At 42.9% G+C, this 17,932-nt stretch overlaps 1 protein-coding gene across 15 annotated transcripts in view; it reads left to right on the top strand.

The window, feature by feature from the left end:
• Positions 1-888: 888 nt before the first annotated feature.
• DTNB (dystrobrevin beta) overlaps positions 889-17,932 on the top strand; it is a 222,173-nt gene continuing 205,129 nt past the window's right edge. For all 15 annotated transcript variants that reach the window (XM_076332466.1, XM_076332465.1, XM_076332461.1 and 12 more), the window contains exons 1-2: positions 889-952; positions 1,649-1,727. The gene's annotated coding sequence lies outside the window, so the exon portion shown is untranslated. The remainder of the gene's footprint in view (positions 953-1,648; positions 1,728-17,932) is intronic.

Below are 17,932 nucleotides of genomic sequence, written 5' to 3'. Positions count from 1 at the left end.
GCACACAGGAGCACGTGCTGCGTGCCAGGCCGGCCGGCTCTGTGGGGCTTTAATGCATACATATATATATATACACACGCACCCCACACACACACTTTGCGTCTTGGAGCCACAGCAACACCTTGGAGTGCTCTACCAGAGCCCACCCGTGCCGGGCCTCCCCCTGTCCTGCTGACAGGTCGCCCTCAGGCTCAGAACAGGGTTTCCACAGTTACCTCCCGACGTTTAAATGGCTTTAAGAAACCGCCTCCCCACTCCACACAGCTCTAGGGGCACCACAGGCGGCCTCGGCCCCGGCGGCGGACCCCAATCCCCGCAGGTCAGCCCCAGGCCGGGGCCGCGGCCGGGCCGCCTCCTCAGCGGCGCGCACTGCGCCTGCGCGCCGCCGCTGCGCCCTGAGGGGGGGCGGCTCCGTGGAGCCGGCGGCGCGCGCTGTGGCAGAGACGGGCGCGCGCGAGGCGGCGCTGGCCGCTGATTGGCTGGAGAGCACGAGCGCTCCAGGGGCCCGTTGGCGCAAGGAGAGCGCGCGCTGGCGGCGCACGGCCTCGGCCGCCGATTGGCTGAGGGAAAGGGGGAGCGCGCGGGGTGAGCGCACGCACGTCCGCCGCCGGAGAAGCGTCCGCCTCGTGATTGGCGGCCAGGCGGCCTAGCACGGAGCGAGAGGGGCGGGGCTGGCGGCCTCGGCTGCTGATTGGCTGACGGCGGCGGAGGGGGTGAGGGGGACGCGGGCTCAGATTGGCGGGGGTGCGCGCGCCCCTGCGGAGGCGTGCTCGGATTGGCTGGGCGCCGCGAGGCGGCCGGGGACCGTTGGAGCGGGGAGGCTGAGGCGTTTGGCCGCCCGTGTCCGTGGAGCCGGCGGCGGCGAGCGGCGGCCGGAGCCCGCAGCCCGCCCGGACGGTGCGTCCCGCGCCCGGGCAGCCCCGGGACCCCTCGACCGCCGCCCCCCGGAGAGGTGCGTGCTCGGCGGGACGGAGGCAGGCGCTAGCGGGGCCGGGGCGGGCCCGCTGCGAGCTCCGCTACCGCCCGCGGGGTGGGAGGGTGCGGGGCCTTGTAGGGAGGAGGGTGCCCCTGCTCCGCCGCTGCCCGGGCAGGGCGCAGGGACCGGCGGGCGGGCGGGCAGGCCCGGGACGCGCCCCTCCTGCCTGCAAGGTCTTGGCGGCAGCGCCGAGCCGGAGCCCCTCGCCTCGGCCCCGGGAGCCGCGGGTGCGGTGGCGGGGTTTGCCGGGCTGCGGGCCTGGCGCGGAGAAAGTGCCGAGCGGAGCGCCCTGCGGGAGGCCTGGGGCGGAGGAGAGCTGAGCTGCCGCGTCGGGCGCTCCTGAACGGGCCCCGGATACCTTGGAGAGAGCCTCTCGGGTCTGCCTGCCCCGCGGTCCGTCGTCGCTGCTCTCTTTGTGGCGCCTGTTGGCTGGCAGCGGGAGCAGTCCTGGCACCCGAGTGATTTTGGCTGTGTCTTACTGTTTCGTCTTGAGGCAGACAGATGCTCGCATAGACGCAGAATCTGCAGGCTCATTAACAGGAGACACAATCAGGGCAAAAGTAGCATAATCACAGTTGTACCTGCAAAATAGGGGGGGTGTGTGTATTTTTCTGTGGAAAACCACTTCTTTCTTGGGGAAAAAAAACTTGGCTTTTTCTCCCATCTTTTTAGATTGTCTTTAAATGTTTGAAGAAGGAACTGAGCCCAGGAAAGTGGAAGTCGCCCTGAGAGACTTCTCAGGGTAATTCAGGTAATGTGATCTGTTGTGACTACCTGTGGTATTGAACTTAAAAACTTGTCTTACGTAACTGATTTCAGTGACCTGTTTGTTCACACTCACATAATGTATATTGAAATTTTTCATTTGTGACCAACTTCCAGTATGAAGTAGTGATTTCTGCATTTTATGTGAGGTATTGGACATGTAAAAATATTCCTATGTGAGATGCAATCCTGTTTAAAAAAAAAACCCACACAATTGCATTCTTGTGCAACAGATCCCTTAGCTGGGGAAGGTGAAGCTGATGGATATTCTTATGGAGACCTAGGAGACCCTTAGTGGTATGCAGAGCACCAGCGTCGTACTTTCTTCTTTCAGAGGGGATTGGTGAGCCAGCGAGAATGGGCTGGACAGCACCACAAGGATACTTTGAAAGTTGTTTCTGTGCTGCTTGAAAATCCATGTCTAATAGAATCTGAGTTATTAAAGTTAGAATTTGGTCAGCAGTTGTGCATGACTGCCCTTTAAAAATGCTTTGTACTTTCAGTTTTCTTTCCTCACTCTGGTTCCTAAAACTGACTATATAGTCTGATGCTCTCTCTGGTGTGGCTGCCCAGTGACAAAACATTCCACGTGCCTGAAACAGTGGTTCAAAAAGTCAGAAGTCTCAGTTCCAGGTTTTAAAAGTTGGGAAATGCTGGACTGAAGAATTGGGGGTTCCCCCCCTCCCCTTTCTTTCTTTTCCCTGGTAAGTGTGTATGATCCTATGCTGCTAGATGATTTCATAACGTACACCCAAAGGAAAGGAGGTAACCCAAAAGCATTGGTTTAAGACTGTTGCTTTTTGTGTTTCCTCTTCTCCAAAGGATATTTTGGATTAATGGGGAATTTAGATAAAAGGGCAAACATGCTACTGACCTGAAGACTTTCTTTTTAGAGAAGCTGGAAAGAGGAGAATTAATCACTATAGACAGTGTAGGGCAGATTGAGCAGTAACCTCCCTCACCAGAACACGTACATTTTGCGAAGGCTGTCTGTGGCCTGTACTACAGTCTTTTCTGAAGTTCTTTTCCAGACTAGTCAATTCGTGTCATGTTACCAGCAACACCATTCCTTCGACCCTTAAATTCTTGCTATGCTTTCATCTGTCCAGGATGCTACTCCAGGGGTAGCTTGCTTAGGTCATTGCCTTGACCGTATTGTCCTCTTTAAATCCTATTTGGGTTTCTGCTTCTTATCATTATCATACGCAGGATTCTTGTCTTCATTTTGTAGCTGTTTGATGATTTATCCCCAATCTGCCACTGAGGTCTCGTTCAGTACCAGGAAGGGAGCTCCCCACTCCAGTGTTTGGGATGCCGGTTTGTTGCCTGCTTGTTACATGACCTCGCATTTAAGAGGGCACATCCAGTAGACCTCCATGTAAGCGTCTTGTGACACCTCCCTCATAGTTCATTAAAGTTTTTGTTGTGATGAATACGGAAGCCATGATAGCATTTAGACTGCTGGCAGGCTGCTCAGTATTGTCTCCAACGCCCTGTTTGTTTGCAGCAGACTGCTTCTTTTCTTAGGCTGTAGGTTATTTAGAACGGTGAACTCCTTCATATGTTGCAGCTAATACGTTCAGGCTTCTGGTTTATCACAGAACCTAGATGTTTTAATAATAATAGAAATTTTAAGAAGTTAAGTGATGCAGATGTATAGAAAACTTAGGAAGAATCCATAATGCAAGAACAGGGGCTTTTGCAATATCATAAAAAAAACCCCAACTGGATATATAACTGGACTGGATATATCCAATATCATAAAGGGTTGATAAAAAGGCATAATTTTTCCATCAGTTTAATTATATTACACACTGAGTACCGCAGGGTGGCATTAAGAGTGACAACTTACAATTCTTTGTAGCCATGGTCATATGTTATCTATGGTACGTTGTACAAGCCGACAGTTTTTGAAGAGGGAGAAAATCAAATCTTGAAGTTTAAACCAACGACCTGGGGATTAGTTGGTGCATTAACCAGAGTGCACAGCACATACTCTGTCTGCATACTTCAGAGAGTCTGGCTTCACGTGGCTGGTCTGTTACAAGCTTTTATAGAACCTAAATGATGTATTCAGATAAGGCACTTCTTGCAAATAATTTCCTAGAACTTCTTTTAAAAGGAAAGGTAAATAATTCTCTTGGCTCAAACATGGTAGTCTGTAGTGTTGACACTACCCTTGTAGTTTCAGAATACATCACCTGATAGGAACGGAGACAATTTCCCAGTAGGTGTGAAGGGTTGGCTTTCAGCATTCCACCACTCACAGCACAGCCTGATTCTCTTACCATTATCTATCACTGCTACTTTTTTTTACTTTGTGGTTTCAGGGTTATGTTATCTGGTGATAAGGGTTCGAATTCATAATATTTGTATTAAGTTTTTTTTTTTTCCCCCCTTGAGTACCAGGGAGAAGAAATCATGATTGTATTGTGTATGTTTGGTTTAGTGTTTAAACAGGTTTCTACTGATAAACGGTGGCTAAACTTAAATAGTTTCATGGGTCTTTTCCAGTCCTGTGGGCTTTCAGGGACTACTAGAAGGAATGAAAGTATTTTAACTTCTCAGCTGTGCTTAAGTAATACAGATTTATAAAAATACTTAACACCAATGAACATTTTTAGGCAACCTAAATCTGGAAGAAGTGATAGGAGATCTTATAATGTGATATCTGTTGTGGAATTTTATTTGGACAGTTGTATCTCTTTGAAAATGAATGGAATTATGACAGCAATTCATATCTAAATTTTAAAAAGACTGGATGTATAAAGTGTGTATTGTAGTTACAAAAAACTTAAAATCATAATTACTCTACTGTAAGTAGTTATTGACTGACTGCAAGTGTGAGGTATTCTTTAGTCTTTATCAGTCTTGCTGCTTTCAAATGCAGCTTTTTACTTCATTTAAGAGGTGGAGGAATGAGGAGGGTGTTTTGCCATAAAGCAAACAGTGAGGGATCCTAGTCCCTAATTTAAATTTCTTTAAAAACAGGAAAAATGACAAAGCTAAGGGACAAAAGCTCTTCGTTTTACAAAAGACAATGGCAAGCACGATCAATTAAAGTTTTACAATTGGCTTATTTTGTTTTTCCTTTCTTAAAGAAAGAAAAAACTTCATTTGTGTCCATAGTTGGTCAGGTATTTGGAATGCTGTTGAATCATAGGTGATTAGAAAGGAAGCTGACAGAGTTCCGCATGTGTTACAGACGTGTACATGGGAACAGCAACAGAAGACCATGTAGAGCTGAATGTGGAGGACTGGATATTCTAAAAGGGATTTTTTGAATATAGTCTGCAAAGAGAAGTTGGATGGGAGGCAGGGTAGGGATGAAGCTTCCAGTTGTACTATGTTTTCTGTGTTAATGCTGAATAGACTATGAGAAGAAACTCATGGCAACAATAAACGTTAAGAAAACTTGACTGGGTAGTAGTATCAGTTAACTTGCTGTATGATTGTGATCCTACGGGTTGTATAGCAGAGCAGACAGCAAATTATTTGGAAGTAGGTGTGCTATGAAGTATGCACATTAAAATGTTTCTTGCCCTGGTTACCCAATGGATGCAACCAAAATATGGCTTGGGGTTTTTTTAATACCTTGCAATATGAGCAAGCCTGCAAGTCTTGAGAAGCTTAACTAGGATTGCACAGTGGGGCAACCTAGCTGTGTAGGCACGGTAGAGTTACATCCAGGGAGAGAGGTGCTTTGGGGGCAGGCAGAATGCCACGTAAAAAGCACAATGGTATTCTTTGAGTTTGTTTGTTTGTTTATATTACATTTTTTGCAGTGCTTATGGAATCTTATCTTTTAATTATTGTGTGTTTATTTATATTTTAATAGAATGATCACATCAAAGGAAATACTGAGGCAGTAGGGAGGCACTGGTGGTTTTGACAAGTAGTTTGGGTACAGCCAATTTTTTGAAGGAGGTATTGCATGTTTCTGGCAGCTCAGACAAAACTAAGGTCGTCTTGTACCTGGGACTACGTATATGTTCACTTTCCCATTGACTGTGGCAAATGGCAGATATACATTTAAGTTTAGATTAAGGTAAATTCCTTATTCTGTACTCTTATACCCTTTTAATAACTTTTTAACACTTTTCAAAAAAACCCGATAACTTTGTAGACTTGAAGTTGGTGAGGATGTTTTTACATTTTAAATTAATGTAGGAGATAAAATTATCATTATGTAAAGAATTAAGCTTGGGTAAGCTTTTTTCCCCCTAATTCAGTTGTGATAGTGGAAGTAGTTCATGTTTCCAGGTGTTTGTCACTACCCCTTTGACTGGAATTTACCATCTCTACAGGTGTGCCAAAGGAGCTGTTTGTGTGAACTTTTTCTGATGTGCTGAAACTTTTAATCCAAGGTCATTACATCTGAAGTGAGGTGGGAAGGTCTTGGGTGGATAACTATTGATTGGTGAAGATGGTAGCAGGTGATAGAGAACTAGAGGTGATGACAGATGCTGAAAATGGTATTATCTGATACCGATGTGGATGGATCGGGAGGAGAGTAGTGTTTATGGTCCATACTGTCATCCGCCAGCCCGAGATCAGGGTTGGTTTGCATTCTGTCAGTGTTCACGCATATGTTATCCTGCTGGTGGTGCATTTCTCACTCTGTTAATCTAGGTTAATAGAGAAAAGGGAAAAAATGTAACTCAAAACATTTCCTAATAGCTGTTTCATTTTGGTGAAGAGGCAATTTTAGAATTCTCTCTTGTGCTCTAGTAAGCAGTTCTGGGAACCTGCAGATTAAAATGGCTAGAAAGGGTTTTGTAAGAATCACATTGGAAAAGCTGGGAAGCACAGATGGCAGAGAAATCCCCTCCAGTGTTACAAAGAAGATGAGTCTTCCCTTCCTGAGAGGGAGAGGTAAGCTATTAATTAGGATATTTCCAACTTCTTATTGCTTGAAAATCATGGTGCAATATTTCATTTATCTTATCTAACATTAACACTGCTTTATTTTAAGGAAACAATTTTAACTGCTAAACTTGCTCTTGTTTGCAGGCTCATGGTAAATCTTACGTATAGACATTACTTTTAACTTCAGCCTCAAAATCAACAGGGCAGGTTGTGAAAACCTATTTCTATTCCTCAGGCCTTTGGACAATAAACAAAAATAAGAATTTGTGATGGCGCTCTGCCTATTCAAGAAAAGCATTTTTGTATTCTAGGCACTTTGTGTCCTGACTTCTATGCATCCTCTCTTTAGTTTGCTGGAAAACAGATCTGACTGCACAAGAAATTTTTTGCGCTGAGTGTGGTGAGACACCGGCACAGGTTGCCCAGAGAGGTGGTGGATGCCCCATGCCTGGAAACATTCCAGGTCAGGCTGGACGGGGCTCTGAGCAACCTGCTCTAGTTGCAGATGTTCCTGCCCACGGCAGGGGGGTTGGACTAGATGACCTTTAGAGGTCCCTTCCCACCCAAACCATTCTATGATTCTCTACGTGTTTATACACGCAGTGTTGTCCTTAATAGCTTGCAGTTTTCCTGTTCCCCATGCTTAACAATTCCCTGTCTACTAAAAATGGATATATATTGCTATGTACCTAAAATAATACCTTGTAGTATTCTTTTAAAGCTTTCTTTGTTTTTGTGACTTAAACTTCACAAGAAGTAGGCTACTAACATACAGTGCCTACTGTCAGTCTCACCAACCCGTCTAGAGTCTTGCACCTGACCTGTAAATTCTTTAGGGCAGGGATTTCTTCCTGTTCTGGGCATTGAACAAATGGTTTACTCCTGTTGCTGTAGATACAGAAGTAACATTTTAAAGTATTTTTAATACTTTTGTGCACAATTGCTTATGCTTCAATTACTTATCCCACACACTGATGGGAACAGATTTTGAAATTTTAAGTTAAACTGGGAGAATTATCAGAAATGGTTAAAATATACTTTAAAAGAAGATGTTGCCAGTCTACTTGCATAAGTATAAAAGGCTTATCTTTTGTCTTCCTGGGTTTTGGTCTAAGTGCATTAGATGTGTCCCCCTGAAATAACTTCTAGATGGCTTTCTTTTTCCTAGTAAGAGGCATAGGGGAATGAAGGAATACTTTTAATCAATTACATATATTAATGTTTGACTGCTGATGAAAGGGAGATCAGAATATGAACCAAAAAAGGATGAAGAACAAAGAAATTAGTAAGACAGCATCAGACATTTTGGATAGACAGAGAGGGAGATGAGGGAATGAAATCAATCTTTGTGGGCTTTTTGTTCAAATTCTTAGTAAAGAAAAAGTAAAAATACTTCGTCTCTTTACTGAAATCCATCTAAGATGAAGAAATGTAAGCACCTTTATATCATAAATAAATTTGTTTTTATACTTTAACAAAGCATTTATGACAATTTAGAAAGTATTTAAAATTATTTAAGTCAAATGATCGTTGAAGCCATACAAGTTTAGAAGCCCAAAACAAATGATTGAGGTGCTAAACCAGATGCGAGAGCAATAACTTTTTCTGCAAGTACAGATACGCCCTGAATTTTTATTCAATATCTTCATCTCAATGACAGGTTCATTGAAATTTTTAAAAGTGAATGAACTGACAAGGGATGAAAGCTTTTCTTTAAACCACCCGTGAAGATGTGTTCCTTCTAATTAGAAAATTGGCAGAAAGTTAGTAAACTTCCTTCACTGTGTATCGAGTACATTTAAGATAAACATGTGCCCCAAACTGGTATTCTGATTTTTTTTTTATTACAAGTTATTTGTGAACATAAATAGGTATAAGCACAATTTTACCCTCACACAGGAACTGCAGTCTTATCAGAGATATCAAATATTATTCCTGCTAGTAAGATGCAACATCAAGAATCTGAACAAACTCACATTTAATAACTCATAAATTAACTTGTATTTCTGTGTTCTTCTGTTTGGCTGATGAGGCTGCATTTCAATGCAAACCAATGTCTGGAAATGGTTATCAAATCATAAACATCAGAATTTCTTTTGGAGTATATCTTAATGGTGGAAATACAAAATAAAACAAAATTGACTTTAAAGCAAAAAAAAAACCCCCAAAACTCTCAGCTAATTAACTGATTTAGTGACTAAATCAGAGTAGTCAAAAAGCAGTGAGGAAGCACCTGAAATTGCAGATACGGAACCCAAATGACGAAGTTTAAGTTTACAGTCTCTAACGTGGTAGGAAGTTAATATAATAGCAGTTAGGGAAGAATGGAAGTGTGACTTCTTAGATGCTGGCTATAGTTACTGCAAGAATATAAAGGCTGCTGTATTAGCTGAGATTAATTGCATAGTCTGTCTCCCTCCCTTCGATTTGAAGAGGAAAAGCTGCTTATTTAGGCCGTTACCTACAGCTGATGAGCTCCAAGAAGAGCGAAACCTTTTAAGATAGGTCCTGTAGTATTGGCCTAACAATCTCCAGAGTGGCTTGCTTGCGTTCATTTTTGTGCTTAAGCTGCAAGCGGGATCAAAAACCACAGAAATGTGTGATCCAGAGTCATCAGTGGCTGAACCTGTTAGAGCAAGTAAAGGGGAAAACAGTCATTAGGTTTTATTTTTTATTTATATTGTTGGTTTTTATCCAGCCAGGTATACATCTATAACGCATGCGTGTGTTGTGGGTGTGGGAGAGAGTTTTTAAAGGTAAGGAAAAGGGAGAACTGTGAAACAGAAGAATGGAATATTAACAGGAATTGCAGCTATTGAGAGAGGGAGAAGGTGGATGGATAAAGGGAAATAGTAAACTTCTTGAAAGTTTGCATCAAACATACTCAACTAGTTTTGTAAGGTACCATATCTTACACAATTTTTGTGCTTTAAGGTGAACATTACTTTGCAACAAGTATATACAAATAGCTGTCAGCATTTAATGATTTTTTTCTGATATATAGTAATAATTAAACTAGGTTTAGTGAATATTTTACTGCAGTGCAGATAATTCTTTGCTGATTCTCAACAGTATTAATTTAAATAATAGGCATTGTGAGCCAAAATCTTCCATGGGACTTGAGGTTAGTCTTCCCATTGCAGTAAAAAAAAAATATCCTTTTTTGTGTATGTGTATAGACATACAGATATATACACACACTTAGTGTAAGTAAAAATAAATTATCATTATAATATTACAGTGTCTCGGTAATTTTCAACAGCCTCAGCCTCTAGTCTGAACACTTTGAAAAGGAAGTTGAACAGATGCATTATGACAGAACTAGTTGAAACTGGAGCAGGTCGCGGCTTACTTTCAATCTCTCTGAAGTTAAATCAGCAAACCCAATCTGCACGGTGTCGGGTGCTGGCTGCAGCAGTACCTTCAACTCTTAAACTTCCATTTCTGGTTTCAGCTTGAGCACATCGACTGTTAAGACTTCTAGACTGCAGTCAGTACTAGTACCTATACTGACTTCTCTGGCACCTAAAAGATAAACTCTTTGCCCATACTGGGTTCATCCTATTGGTTTCACATTTTCTTCCTTAAACAAAGTTCCTGCCTCTTGCTATAAAGCAGGACCATATTCTGTGGAACCAGCACCATTCTTACTTTAGATTCAAGCACTGTTCTCTCACTGCAGGGAGGAAATCCTGTATTTCACTGAGTCAGACTTGAGCAGAGCACTTGCATGCTCTCTTGCAAGTTTTCTGTAATTCCACCTTAGGTGGTGAGTGTAAATTTAGCCTGTGCTGTCAGAGCAAGAACTGATGGGAAGACCAAAATCTGTGGAACTAACGTTTATTTCCAGCTCTCCATGCTTATCGGAATCCTTGAAACCTTGGGAGACATCCAGCCAGAAGAGATTGGCTCTGGCATGCAAATTCAACTGCAGCTGGTTTTAACAGCCTTTAAGGAAAAATGCAGTAGGTTGAACCTGCTCTTAGTCCTTATTCTTAAGTGAACCAAGAGCTGTCGTAATGCAAGTTCCTCTCCGGATTGCTAAAGGTTACAAAAAGCTTTTTGAGGAAGAAATACCTATGGAAATCATCCAGGACAGATAACGTAGACTCACTGTCACATCACCGTGACTGGAAGCAGAGTCAGTTATTTGATGTTACTGCTTTTGCTAGAATAGCAAAACAGGATGTTCATCATGAAACACCTCTGTGTGTGAAATTCACATCTTTATCAGATTTTAGATTCTTCCCCTCTGATAAAGACTGGTGGCAATACAGGTGGTTTGTGTCCAGGCATATTTCTTTAAGTACTGGAAGTTTCGGCCTTTGGTTGAATTGAGTGTTATTAAAGCTAAAGAAATTAAATTCCGGTATTATTCTTCAGTTGTTTATATGTGCACCAATTTGGTATGTTTTGAAAATCTGGTAGTCTCACTTAGCACTTGAAGCAATCTGTAGACCTCTTGATTTTTCTTTTGATTCAGTTGCGAGTATAGTATTTACTTTGACCATGACTTCTGTGTCTTTTTAGCAAGAGAGAAAATAGGTTTGTTTTATATCACACAATATAGATTTCTAATTTGGAAAACACTGGGGTGGGGAAAGGGAAAGGAAAACAAAACCAGACTAACACGTTATCTTACTGCTAAGAATGCCACAGTATAGGGTAGAGGTACGAAAAACATATCCTGCTACTCTAAGAGCAAGGTTACATTTTTGGGCAGAAGACAAATTTAGCTAAAGAGTCAGAGATCAGTTCCTTGTAGTCTCACCATTTCCAGGTTAACTCTGTCACTGTCATAAACAACAGTGTATAATCACAAATGGTAAGCGACCAGAGGGTAAACAGTGAGGTGTCTGCTGAAGGAAATTGTATTAAAAAGGCAAGCCAATTCTTAAGACGTTTAGAAGGACTCTGTTAGCAGTTGAATTTCATCTCCTCTTTTATTGTCCAGTGTAGAGGCATGGAAAGTTATGCAAATAAAGGGGTGAGAGAAGGGAGAGGATAAACAGTCCTAGTTTATATGTCTGCTCCTAGGCTCTGAACTGTCCCTTAGGTATAGTATCCCGATGCTTTAGTATAGTGCTGTGAAAGCTTCAGACCAGTCATGGTCCAAAAAAAAAAAGCTAATAGAATATTAAGAGTCTTTTAAAAAATAAAAAAGAAGACAAGAATGTTATTATTGCTGCTGTATAAAGCAGTGGTGTGCCTACATATTGAATACTCTGTTCTGTTTCTCCTTCATCTCTGAAAGCAGGTGATGGAGCAAGAAAAGGGGTGGTAGAAGATGATGAAGATAGATCATGAGTGGTTTCTGTGCAAGAAACAGCTAGTCTCCAGACTCTTCTGCCTAGAAAAGAGATGATGTCTGAGGATTGTTCATGTCTTGTCCGATACAAAAACAGGTGGAGGCAGGAGGAAGCATAAAATGGAACTAGCCAGTAATGAGTCTAGAAGAAGCAGAAAGATTTGGTCTGACACAGTATGGTCATACTTTTATTTGTTTATTTTAAATAGAAACATAATCCACACCCCTACAAATTTCTAAGAGTGCAGAATGGAATTTTACAGGTTTCTCAATCACACAGAAGAACCATAGAGAAGACAGGACTCAGAACTACAATTTTAACCCTGACCTTTAAAGGAAAATCCAGCCTTTTCAGAATAATTGAAGCATAACATCTCTGAACCGAACTAGAAAGAGTTTTAGAGTTCTCTGTTAAATCCAGAGGGTTTTGATTTCTAGCTTTATACAAATAGCAAGAAGTATTGTCTGGATCTCAAACTGCTTGGCTTTCAAGAAGCTGAAGTATCTCTGATGGCAGGTGAGATGTTTTTTGCTGCAAGGACCTTTTGGGGAACCTTGCTTTTCTGTGTAATTATTCTGAGGTTCAGTGGTGATTTAGAGTTGGGGAAGGAAGCAAGCAGGTTCTTTAATTAAACACTACTAATCCCAAGTCTTGGTATCTTAATGCATAGACTCTTTTGATGAACTTTACCTTTGAAGCACCCAAAGGGTAGATGGCAGGAAGCGTAAGGGAAGAAATAAGAAGTCATTAGGCCTAGTCTATAGAAAACAATTGTACTGTCTAGCATTAGAAAGGCTCAGACTGGATGGAGGTCGGGCATTTTGTACAATGGCCAAAACCACAGAAAGCTCTCTGGCATTTCTGGTATTTGCGTATGCACTTTAAGACTATGCTTAAAGAAACACTGAAGTTAGAATTTAACATTTCCCTTTCAGTCTTGGCCATTCCCCTTTAAATACATGCACTAAGATACAGTCTTTACTGTTGTTTTTATTAAAGTCTGATTAATACTTGGGGTAGTTTTCTATTAAAACTCCCTCCTAATTTCATCTTCTGAATCCGTATTGATTCCTGCGTGGGTTTTCCATCTGCAAGTTCTAATGTTTGTAGGCATTTGCACCTTCAGGTAGCATGTAGCTACATGTACCGAAAGCTACAGGAAAATGAAATGCATTTTATTATTACATTTCATTGATAGAGGAAAACTTAAGTTCAGAGTTACTTTATTTTTGGAAAAGCTGTTTTTTTCTGCTGTCTGTAGCAATTTTGATTCTTACCTCTCATCTTTCAGTTTGTCCAAGTTGAGTAATGTTCTGTGTGTTCTGCTCTGCTGCTCATGGCCATTCCAGTCATTCCTGTGCAAAGCCGTGATCTCTGTTCATCTTTACTTCTCACCTCCTTGTTCAGTCTATTGTGGTTTTCCATCCTAGGCTTTTCCTAGTTACATGCACATTAATTGCTTTAGTCACCCCTCTTTGTTTGACCTTTCCTTGGCTGCTCAGCTTTCTTGATATGCGTGTGTTGATTTGGACTCAGAGGAGCACAAAGTGCATTCAGTACAAGGAATGACAAAATAAGCTGAGATCCCTCAATGTGGAAGAGAGGCAGCAGGGGAGAAGATATGTTGGAGGTCTATAAAATCATGAATGTCATGGAGAGGGTGGATAGTGATTGATTGTTCCATATCTCTTTGTAGAAGAACTAGGAGGCTTGTGAATCTGATAGGAGGAGGCAGGTGCAGAAAATCCAGGGAGGTGATTTGTTGAGCTGTGGCTTTCATGCTCGGGGAATTCTTGCTGCAGAGTGTTGTGAATGTCAAAAGTTGATGGGCGGTAAAGGGACAGACACACAGGCTTGTGGGGGGGGAAAAAGCTGTTGGTGGTTACTAAATATGGAGAATCACTTTGACTCAGGAAGTCTTGGCATTGCAAACTTTTGGAACTTGAAAGGAAGTTCTTGGGAAGTCTTACTGCATGCGTGCCCCATTCTTGTATTCTTCCCTGCACATCTGCTTTGGGTTCCTTTTGGAGACACGATACTGCATTGGCAAGGTGCGTTTGGCCCAGTAGCATGCTGTTATTCTCTTAGTAGAACTTCGCAATAAAATAAGGCTTTTAAGAATGACTTCTTCTAAAGCCCTCTTTAGCATTTTATCTGAGTTCTTTTTATGACTCAAATCATAGAAATCATAGAAATCATAGAGGTTGGAAAAGACCTCTAAGATCATCGAGTGTCGTGGTTTAACCTCAGTCGGCAACTGAAACCAGGACATCGAGTCCAACCGTTGACCCAACACCACCATGCCCACTAAACCATGTCCCTAAGTGCCTCATCTGCACGTCTTTTAAATACTTCCAGGGATGGTGACTCAACCACTGTCCAATCTAAACCTCCCCTGGCGCAACTTGAGGCCATTTCCTCTTGTCCTATTGCTTGTTACTTGGGAGAAGACACTGACCCCCACCTCGCTACAACCTCCTTTCAGGTGGTTGTAGAGAGCGATGAGGTCTCCCCTCAGCCTCCTTTTCTCCAGGCTAAACAACCCCAGTTCCCTCAGCCGCTCCTCATCAGACTTGTTCTCCAGACCCCTCACCAGCCTCGTTGCCCTTCTCTGGACACGCTCCAGCACCTCGACGTCCTTCTTGTAGTGAGGGGCCCAAAACTGAACACAGTATTCGAGGTGCGGCCTCACCAGGGCCGAGTACAGGGGCACGATCACTTCCCTACTCCTGCTGGCCACACTATTGCTGATACAGGCCAGGATGCCATTGGCCTTCTTGGCCGCCTGGGCACACTGCCGGCTCATGTTCAGCCGGCTGTCAACCAGCACCCCCAGGTCCTTTTCCAACAGGCAAGTCCAACCGACTTGGTCTGGGTTCCTGTTATGGAAATCTTCAGGTCCAAAGCTGACATTTTGTGAACGTATAAGAACTTTCTTCTGTTGACAATGTAAAGTATTGACAGTTTTAGATGCATGTTGCTGCTGTCCTTTTTGTAGCAATATAGTGTCTGGTTACTGTAGGCATGGACTTGGAACTTCTTCAGCATAGAGTGATCACATAGTGTATGCTATATAGTTAGCACATACTAAAATGGTAGCATATGCTAAAGAGAGAGCACAAAAATGCAGTACTGTTATCTAAGATAGGCATTGGTCTATGTATACTGTTTATCCCAAGCATTGCCCATCTGTTGACGTTTTGAAGAACGATGAAGGACTTGGGGGTACTGGTGGATGAAAAGCTGGACATGAGCCAGCAATGTGCGCTCGCAGCCCAGAAGGCCAATCGTACCCTGGACTGCATCAAAAGCAGCGTGGCCAGCAGATCGAGGGAGGGGATTCTGCCCCTCTACTCTGCTCTGGTGAGACCCCACCTGCAGCACTGCGTCCAGCTCTGGGGTCCTCAGCACAGGAAAGACACGGACCTGTTGGAGTGGGTCCAGAGGAGGGACACGAAAATGATCGGGGGGATGGAACACCTCTGCTATGGAGAAAGGCTGAGAGGGTTGGGGTTGTTCAGCCTAGAGAAGAGAAGGCTCCGGGGAGACCTTACTGCAGCCTGTCAGTACTTAAAGGGGGCTGATAAAAAAGATGGGGGCAGACTTTTTGGCAGGGCCTGTTGCGACAGGACAAGGGGGAATGGCTTTAAACTGAAGCGGTGGTAGATTTAGACTAGATATGAGGAGGACATTTTTTACGCTGAGGGTGGTGAAGCACTGGCCCAGGTTGCCCAGAGAGGTGGTGGATGCCCCATCCCTGGAAACATTCCAGGTCAGGCTGGACGGGGCTCTGAGCAACCTGCTCTAGTTGCAGATGTCCCTGCCCAGGGCAGGGGGGGTTGGACTAGATGACCTTTAGAGATCCCTTCCAACCCAAACTACTCTATGATTCTATGATGTAGATACCAAGTGTTTAGAAGCAGCTTATCATGAAATGTGAAGGACAAAACTGGATGAAAAAACCCTCATAGGTACCTGTTTAAAAATGTGGTGTGATACTGGAGAATCCCCAGTGCATTCACATTGTCCTCTGTTGGTACCTAAATATATTGAGCGTTTTTTCTCCACCTATATCTGTTGTAAGGTGAACATCCATCTTGAGAATTTTTGTTTGCCTTGTCATTTCAATCCATGCATGTTTCTTGGCACTTTTCTCATGCATTGTGCCACAAATGTTAAAAAAAACCAACCAAACAAAAAAACAAACCAAAAAAAACCCCAACCAGCCAAACAAAAAAAAAAAGACCAAAAAAAATCCCCACCAAAAAACCAAACCAAACACCCCCACTCTGTTCAAACAAACCAAAACAACCAAACCAAAAAAACACTGCAGAACAAACTGCGGTTTACCTTTCTTGTTTTGTGATGTTGAGCACTAATTTGCATCCTTAGCATAATTGCAGTTATTCTGGTTTTAGTTCATTCCTGTTTTGAACTTGAGATGGGTTTAAAGTGCGAAGGTGAATATAGACTTTCCATCTTTCTTCTTCCCAGCTTCATCAGTAAGGGATCCTTCTGTATCTGATTGTTCAGGCTTTAAAAATGGGTTTGTCAGTTACTCAAATAGATCTCATATGACTAATGTAGTTTCCACAAATTTTCCAAATATCTGCCAGTTTCTCTTCTCTCTCCACTCTAACTATTTGTCTTTAGAACGTGTAACTCTCTGGTCCAGAAAGATAATTTCCTAGATGTTTGCCCCGTCACAGATAATAGCAGGAAAGAATCAGCAAGGAGAGCTTGTGAATCTAAATAGTAACGTGATTATTTTTGGTGAGCAGGCACAGGATTGTTGAGCTGTTCATCTAATGAAAATTTCAAATCTTTTGCTCCCTTCAAGAAAGGCAAGAGACTTGGAGGAGGACCTGAGACAACATACCTTAGGACATGATTTTCCTGAGGCCATACCTGAAAAATCTGTACAAGATAATTCCTGAGCTATGGGTTAATTGGGCTTTGTGGATCTGTCCCTGCAGCACTTCATAATCATGGAGAGACCAGTTTACTTATGCAGGTCTCATTTCAAGGACATTGCTGAACAGATAATTCACTCATTTGCTTTGCAGAGAGCATGAAGGGTAATACTAGCTCCTCTAAAATTTTAAAAGTGTATATCTTGGTCAATCTAACCTATTTAGCTGTGAATTATGTATGATAGTGTTTTATGACTGTGGTCCATGCAGCTTGAATGACCTCTTAAAAAAACTGAAGTCCTAACACCTGCAAGGCAGTAAAGTGTCTGCAGGGAAAGAGATTGATGTCATGGTAATATCATGACTTCAAACGTACATGTTACCAGACAGCAGCAAAATTAATTGCAGCCCTTAATATACAGTATTAGTCTCATACCCTGCTTCATCTCTGCCGTTAGCTCTTTCCTCAGCCCCGTCTGTGCTACTTGCACAGCCTCTTGAGTGGTGGTGGTGAATGGGAGCGTCTGGCATTGCCGTACCCTTTTTCTTGCTGGTTGGTAGCACGTCTCTGTGCCTTCTGTGGTAGCATGGTAGGAAGCCTGTCTCATGGGTTTAGCTGGAATCCGTGGGCTCCGGTAGGTAATTGCTAGGAGAAACGACAGTTACGGTATCTCTAGTACCACTGTCTTGCTGCTCTGATGTGAGGCAAGTTCCTCGGGGACTGGTTCCAGCTTTGCAGAAAAATGAGATTGGTTTGGAAGCAGGGGGTTAGGAGGGTGGAATGAGGGACACATGCACCCAAAGCCCAAGGACAATAAGATCTAATATTATCATGATTTATTTTTTTGGTGTTGCAGAAGAGTCAAGTGGTATTGTCCCTTATGCCTTGATAAAATAGTCTCTACTAAAAACAATTTAAAAGATCAAATAACTAATCTACCCTTTGGAGTCAATCTCTCGTGGAATTTAGAGAGGCGCTAGCGCTTGAAATAAAGCTTACTACTGGTACAGTAACTGGCATTCTTCGAGATGACATGCATGTTTGAAGTGATGAGGAAATAAAGAGAATACTAGTTAGTTCCAGAAACTCTTAAGCTTGG

Source organism: Aptenodytes patagonicus, chromosome 3 (assembly GCF_965638725.1).
Source record: "Aptenodytes patagonicus chromosome 3, bAptPat1.pri.cur, whole genome shotgun sequence".
NCBI lineage: Eukaryota > Metazoa > Chordata > Aves > Sphenisciformes > Spheniscidae > Aptenodytes > Aptenodytes patagonicus.
This window is presented reverse-complemented; position numbering and strand designations above follow the sequence as displayed.